This window comes from Otolemur garnettii, unplaced genomic scaffold, assembly GCF_000181295.1.
Source record: "Otolemur garnettii isolate 467f Iridium unplaced genomic scaffold, OtoGar3 scaffold00029, whole genome shotgun sequence".
In the NCBI taxonomy this organism is placed as follows: domain Eukaryota; kingdom Metazoa; phylum Chordata; class Mammalia; order Primates; family Galagidae; genus Otolemur; species Otolemur garnettii.
The window spans coordinates 18606133-18614351 of record NW_003852424.1 but is presented as its reverse complement, the minus strand read 5'-3'; the positions used below and the strand labels follow the sequence as shown (position 1 = coordinate 18614351).

General features: G+C 38.4%; 1 protein-coding gene across 1 annotated transcript in view; it reads right to left on the bottom strand.

Moving 5' to 3' along the window:
- Window positions 1–1855, bottom strand: part of LOC100959018 (butyrophilin subfamily 3 member A1) — an 11674-nt gene extending 9819 nt beyond the window's left edge. The window contains exon 1 of the mRNA XM_012804533.2: window positions 1721–1855. The gene's annotated coding sequence lies outside the window, so the exon portion shown is untranslated. The remainder of the gene's footprint in view (window positions 1–1720) is intronic.
- Window positions 1856–8219: the final 6364 nt, after the last annotated feature.

Genomic DNA, 8219 nt, shown 5'->3' with positions numbered 1-8219 from the left:
ACAGACCTCGAAGTCTTAAAGGAAAACTCTGTGTACAGCGATGGGGGGGGGGGGGGTGGGAGGGACCCTGAGGGCCAGTTTTACTCACAGAAGTGGGTGAGATCTGCACTCCCCCTCTGGGGAGGGAGGAGGGAAGGGAAGGTTGCTGTGAGCTGTAATGCCACGGCACTCTGCCCAAGGGGACAGCTTGAGGCTCTGTCTCAAAAAAAAAAAATAAATAAATAAATAAATAAAAATAATAAAAAATACTTTAAAATACTTTTAAAAATAATACTTTTATATTGAAAAGTATTAAATCAAAAAAATGTTATGTACTAGTTAACAATTATTGTTTTTATGAGTAATTTTAGTGAGTGGAACTTATTAGGTGCTCAGTAAACACTAACTCCTCAACATTTTTCCCCAGAACAAAGGAGCATGAATCTCATAGTCATGGTACCTGCTTCTGGAGGTTCCTTCATCTGGGAATTGCCTCTGAGAACAAGCTTCAAGGAGGGTGGGAAAGGGTGAAGAGGAGGCAAGGGATAAAGGTTTGTACACCTGGCTATCCTGCCTGTGCTTAGTACCCACACCACACTGAGACTAAACATTGCCTTTCAGCACATCTTATCTCCTATTTATGCTGCTAGAGAAGGGGGATTATTATTAGTGTTGTCAGTATTATTAGTCCCTGAACTAACACTTTCTCTGCTGTTTTCAGAATGAGAAGTTGGTTTTCTATTTTTTTATCAGATATTTATTTTTATTTTTCATGGTTATGGATAATTTTGAAAATGAAAAAATATAAATGAATCAAATTTTAAATTGTGTCTAGTGGTAATCATATACTTTCCTATTGGGAATGTAATTTTTTTTTTTCTGAAAAGGCCTTAACAAAGTATTCTTTCAGCTAAAAATTCCATTTACACAAATTCCTGTTGAAGAAATAAAAATCAGAAATTAGTTCAAAGATTTATGTTTAAGGTCATTTAACATGGTGAAATCTATAATTGCAAAATGTAGCCACCACACAGATATGCAATATAAAGAAATGGTGAGATAAATAATGGCCTAATAATACAACGAGTAGCTTGTAGCCATTGGAACAGATACTTTAGGTTTTCAATAAATGGAGAATAGAAAAACAAATACTATGCCTAAAAGATACCAAACAAAGTATAATGTACAGTTCCAACGTTGTTGCAATTATAAATAATTACTCTTTATTAAAAACCAAATTTCTCGTGGCTGCTTAGAAATCTCTTTTAATCAGTAAATTCTGTGTTGTTCACCCACGCCCCACTTGTCGTGTAAGTATGCTGGTTCAGATTTTTCTACATAATAAATAGTTCTGAAATGGACAAATTTATATATTGATCTTCAGGGCACGCTTCAGGGCTAGAACATACTCTAAGGCTCCTTTGCTCCTTTCTGACCATGATAACATTCTTAAGAACATGTAGGTGGATTATTTCTTCCTTCAGATCTTCTCCCTATCTACCAAATCCCACCCTCTGTAAGTCCTCATTCTTTGCACCACTTCTCCCCTCTACCCTGCGTGCTCATGTGCAAGTGTGCCAGCCACGTGCGCGCGCGCGCACACACACACACACACACACACACACACAAACTCTTTACCCCTTTCTCTGTATGGGTACTTGCCTCCATACCCATTTTCATCTTGTCAGTCCCTCTTCTCCCAGGTTCTGTAACCCTGTTCTAATCAATTTCCCTCACTTACCCCCTGGTATTCCCATCTGAAAATCACAATCCACAAAATAAAGGTGATTCATAGTTGTCCATCTTTCTATTATGGTTAAGAGGGTCTCATCTGGAAAAAAAAAAAAAAAAGAAAGCAAGCAGAGATTGTTCTCTAGCAGCGAGAAACAGCGAGTCTTTGGAAGAATAAGTGTTCTGATTGGCTCAGAAGTGGTGTTTCTCATCTGTTGCTGGGCAGAAATCACTCGGGAAGGCTAGAATGAAAACTGAAACTACACTGGATTGTACCCATTGAGGAATCATTCCTAGCCACACCTCCCATAGTGTTTGTGTTTCTTGTGTTTACTTATTTGAATTATTCTTGTATGTGTCTTAGAATTTTTTCATATTATTTTTATCTCTTCTTATGTCTTTTCTATTATAATAAAATGTCATTAGAACGGAGTAGAAAAATATAAAGAGAATGATGTGCATTTTTTTTTGAGACCAGGTCTTACTTTTTCACCCTCGGTAGAGTGCTGTGGCGTCACAGCTCACAGCAACCTCAAGCTCTTGGGTTTAAGCGATTCTCGTGCCTCGGCCTCCCAAGTATCTGGAACTACAGCCGCCCGCCACAATGCCCAGCTATTTTTAGAGATGGGGGATAGTCTCAAACTGTGAGTTCAGGCAATCCACCTGCCTCAGCCTCCCAGAGCGCTAGGATTACAGGCTTAAGCCACCACACCTGGCCTGGAATGATGTGCATTAATGAAAACACTACTGTGATAGTTTACTAACTTCTGTTTACATGTAGATGGGTACATGCAGGAGAAGGGTCTCTCACTATAGAGCTAATAAAAAAAAGAAGAAATGGAAAGAAAACCAAACACATGTCACCATTTTAAGCACCTCTGGCATCCTGGTCTAGGATCCCTTACCAAATATAATTTTCTAGTTTCCAGAGTCATTGCTGCTTGGCATTTTTACATTTTTCAGGAAATTCTCATTATGGGTGTTTCTTAGTATGTTCATTAATCCTCAGCTCCTTTTTTGTGCTATATTGCATTTTCATGAGTATTATTTCTCACTCTGCTAGTGTATTATGTGCTATCTGTAGTTAGACTTTAAATAAGCTGTAAATATTATAAGAGCTCTGTGGGACAAACTTGTTCTCCCTGTGGCCTAAGATCTCCTAGGACACTTTGTTTGGTTTGCAAGACAGTGCTCACATCTCTGAGGCTTCGATGTGATCTGGAATAATGGAATCTGATTATATTACAACCATTTGAACGTAGGCTCTGTGGTTAAGTGGCTGGTATCTTGTGTGATATCTTTCTTCCCCAATGTTTCTTAGTAAAAAGACTTAATTTTCTTGTGTACTTTAATGTTCTTTCCCAACATGTAGATAGAAGAGGTCAAGGGATTAAGCTTGAGTTAATGGTTTACAGTTGAAAGTGGTAGGGTTGTGTTTTTCCCAGATATTGTTAAAAGGGGAGGCTGAAATAGCTGGGAGACGCTTTTTCTCTCCCTACCTCCTTCTTCCTCTTACCTTGTACCAGGACCTTGGACCTAGACTCTGACCTGCTGCTGGAGGTGCAGCAGCTGTCTTGTGCCAACATGGCAACCTTGAGCAAGGGAGCCAAATACTGAGACAGTAGAGGAAGAAGACAGATTAAGCCGGGGCATCCCTGAGCTGCCAGACTAGCCCTGGACTGCCACTACCTGATTCATTTTACATGACAGGAAATCAACCCTTATTTTGTCTTAGCCAATAGTACTTTTGGTCTCTGTTACCAACAGAAAAACACAGTTCTTTCCCCCCTGCCTCCTCACCACCACCACTAGTTTGTCATGAAATTTATAGTAAAAGTAAAAGAAGTTTTGTTTGTTTGTTTGAGGCAGAGTCTCACTGTGCCATGGCATCATAGCTCACAGCAACTTCAAACTCTTGGACTCTAGCAATTCTCTTGCCTCAGCTTCCCAAGTAGCTGGGACTACAGGCACCCACCACAACATCCAGCTATTTTTAGAGATGAGGTCTGCTCTGGCTCAGGTTGGTATCCAACCTCGGAATCCCAAAGTGCTAGGATTACAGGCTAAGCCACCGTGCCTGGCCAGGTAAAAAAAGTTTTAGCGAATACCAGTGTATCAGGGTTGGGGGAACTTTTCCTGTTGGAAAACCACATTAATTTACCTGTAGTCAAATAAGGCCATATTCAAGAAACTTCAGTTAGATATACTTAAAAATGCACATTGTTTTTTTAAAAATATATTGTAAGACTCAATAATTTCAAAAACTGAAAACCATTTCTCAATTTTGAAAGTTAACTAAGCTTTTTTTTTTTTTTTTGCAGTTTTTGGCCAGGGCCGAGTTTGAACCTGCCACCTCTGGTATATGGGGCTGGTGTCCTACTCCTTTAAACCATAGGTGCCGCTCTAACTAAGCTTTTAATGGTTTCGTTTCATCTGCTTTTTGTTGGAAAGTACTTTTTGTTGCAACATGGAGGTCCATACTTTTGGTTGATCCTCTAGATAGGCATCAGTCATTTGTGACCTTAAGGATGTCTTGATTTGGCGTAGGTAAGATTTGCAGCCATAAATGGTCGAAAAGCAAGAAAGCATTTTGGGGCATGTTGCTGAAGGTGCGGGCATTCTACTTCATTTTTCCATATATCAATGGGATCTTTCTTAGCATCAAATAATGACTTTAAAGTGTCATTTACTGGGAGCGCCATCAGCTCCATCTGTAGTTCGTTAGGCACCTTGGTGATATGAACTAGGTGAGGCTGAAACACTAATTTGAGTGTGATGTGATGATTCTCAAAGTCAGTGAACCTTTCATTGTATCCCCCAATTAATAGTTCCATAACAGCTGTGTATTCTTGATTTGCATATATTATCCTGCCTATCAATGACCTTTGCTAACTGGCAAATATTCATCCAATATTTCCTTTCTGGCTTGTGGCCCGTAGTATGGTGTTTAGGGCATTGGCCACATACACCAAGGCTGGCAGGTTCAAACCCAGCCTGAGCCTGCTAAACAACAATGACAACTGCAACAACAACAACAACAAAAATAGCTGGCCTTTGTGGCAGGCGCCTGTAGTCTTACCTATTTGGGAGGCTGAGGCAAGAGAATTGCTTAAGCCCAAGAGTTTGAGGATGTTGTGAGCTATGATGCCATAGCACTCTACCAAGGGTGACATAGTGAGACTTTCTCAAACACAACAACAAAAAAAAATTTCCTTTCAAAGAAGTGGTTTTGAAAAATGGTAGGTTTTTAAAAGTGCTTGCATTTTTGTCATGTATTATATATATACTTAATTTTACCTTTCAAAGAAATATTCAAGTTTTGATTTGACATGAATCACACAAAAATGCCACATTCCTACAGAAATCTTCTTTCAATAAGTCACATGGCCTAGTCTGTTCTTCACAAAATTTAGCTATCTGTTCTGGCAGAGATAAAATTTTGGCTCATACCTGTCCCTGTGATAGCCAATACACTTTAGAATGCTATGACAAGTCTCCATTGAATACTTCATTGCTCAGCTTTAACATATTATAATACTGGTGATCTTTTATTGCATTTGCAGAAATATAGTTAATAACATTTATACTCATTGCAAAGTGTTACTTAAAATAGCAGCTTTAGCACAGAGATTTTGCTAATGCAAGATAAAATGAAAAGAAATGAAAACATCTGGATCTGTTAATAATTTTTTTATTTGTGCAATAAACCCTTCATGTTGTCCTATCATGGAAGGTGCATCATCTGTACACATGCACACATACACACACACACAAATTCACCAAATTTAGCTCAATTTCATGATATTTATCTTCAAAGTTGTTGAAAGTACCTATTCCTTGTGTTCTGTTCCCAAGAGTGCCCAAAGTGAGTAACTCTTTGCAGCAAAGAAAAATCTTCTCTTACCACCAGAATAGTCAGTAGTATCAGTTGCTTCATTAAGTGATTAAATAATATGTACATTTTTTAAAAAGTATTTTATTTACATATTTATTAAGTGATTAAATAATATGTGGACATTTAAAGTGATTAAGTAATACATATTTTATTTTTTGAAGTATTGCATTAAGTTTTTTGTTAAGTTGAAGGCTAATTCATGCAGCTGATCAGTTAAGGTTCTCTTTGAAAGAGGCATTTGTTTGAACTTTGACAATGCATTCTTTTTCAATCTCTGCATCACTGAATGGCTTCCCTTTTTTCCTGATTATATAAGCTACTTTATAAGTTGCTTCAGTGGTATTATTTCTAGGTTTTACTGGTGGTTAGAAGAATAGTCTTTGCTTCTACTTTTCAGTTTTTAGTCTCTGCAATATAACCTTTTGTGCTTCTCCCTCTAATTTAAAATATTTGTGGTCCTTATGAGTGTTATAATTCTAAGGAGTATTGAATTTCTTTATTGTTGATATTGCAGTATCACAAAGCAAGCAAACCATCTTATCTTTAGCAGAAACAAGATACTATTGCAGGGTTGGTGCCTGTAGATCACATGCACCAGAGCTGGCGGGTTTGAATCCAGCCTGGACAGGCCAAACAATAATGACAACTACAACCAAAAAATAGCTGGGCCTTGTGGTGGGCGCCTGTAGTTCCAGCTACTTGGGAGGCTGAGGCAAGAGAATCGCTTAAGCCCAAGAGTTTGAGGTTGCTGTGAGCTGTGATGCCACAGCACTCTACCCCGGGTGACATAGTGAGCCTCTGTCTCAAAAAAAAAAAAAAAAAAGATAATATTGCAATTCTGAATCCTCATTAAAAAATCTGTTTTCTTCCTTCAGTGTTCCCTTTGATCTTCTTTGACATGATGAGCACTTAAGCAGACAGAATTAAAAAATACTGTTGAGCTGTGCAACTATTCACAAATTGCACTTCAAACAGAAACAAAATACACCTGTCAGAAACTTATAACAGACTGGCATACTCTACCATTATATCATCTCACCAACCACTCTTGTCTAGTAGTGGTGCCAGTCAGGCAGGGGAAGTTAGAACAAAATTATGGGTGTAGTAGTCATCAATTTAGCCCTTATGGCTTACTGATGTTATAGTTGCGGTGGTCAATCTGGGAGGATTATTTTATTGAAACTTATTTTATTGCTTGGTATTTTAAACAGTTTCATTTTAAAAATAAAATAAAAACAAAATACGGACAAAAATGTATTAATAAAGGGATTTGTTCTGTAAAAATTTGGATTCCGTCAAAAGGTCACACGTAAGGACCTAGAAGGCCACATGTGGCCTTAAAATGTACAAGTAACATTTTAATAAATTTTCTTACTTTATTATAATCCTCACCTCTCTTCCCTCCCTTATATATCCATCAACCTTTATTTAATTTGTGTTTGATTGTTTTAGTTTTAAATTCACAATCTATCAGAAGCTTTGCTGCTTGAAATTACAAGTGTAATGGTACCAAGTAAGCAATGGGCTCTTTCTCTGCTGTGCATAAAACACAGTACTATTTATGGCATCAACCTTTGGGAAGAGAAAGACTTTATTGCAAGTCAATTGGCAATGTTCAGATATATGTCTCTGAGGTCCTGTGTGAGGTAGCTTTCGTAGGAAGGGAGTAATAAGGTTTGATGTTGGATCTTGCAATAATGTGCTGCTGGGAGGATGATCTGACTGGATTATGCCATGGGGTGATGCTGGGCTTGATCTGATTGGCTCATGGATCATGCAATGACATGTTGGCTTCTTAATTCAGTCAACATTCCTTAGTCTAAGCACTTAGTTCCACCCATGGGTGCAGTTTTGGTTCATCTGGGCATGCTTAGATTACATGAATCTTTAACCTGGGCTCCATGGCAACTGAAAAACAACTCACCATCTTACTATATAAAGTTGAATTGGATAGAGCTGCTTCTGCATTGATAGCAGGAATGAAACATCTATCTTTTACCTGGAGGACCCAAGTTACTTTGACATGGAGAAGCAGCCAAGGTGCTGAGCTTCATAGAAGTTTGTGGGCCAACCTTGGTGGCTCATGCCTGTAATCCTAGTACTTTGGGAGGATGAGGCAGGAAGATTACCAAGAGCAAGAATTTGAGACCAGCCTGGACAACATAGAGAGAAACCTCCACAAGAATATTAAAAAATTAACTAGGTATGGTGGTGTGTACAGGCAACAGAGTGAAACTGTGTCTAAAAAAAAAGAAAAAAGGGAAATAAATCCAAAACAAGAAGTTTCTGCATCTAATACTTCATATCCTTAACCTTGGTAGTATTCAAGAACCCTAAGTCCAGTTCTCATCCAGTTCTTTCCACAAAGCTCTAAAAGGGGAATCTTGGATGTGAGATGGGACAAAACCAATTTCTTTTACTCAACAAATGTTTATTGAGGACCTACCATCTAGTACATCTCAGGCATTGAAGTTCATTATTGGAGAGGAAAGACTGGCATGAAGTGGATAAAAGCACAGACCCCGATGTCAGGTTGTGTGTGTGATCCTGGGCCACTTACCCAACCTCTCTGAGCCTCAGTTCCCCTCTCAGTAAAAAAAGATATTAATCATAT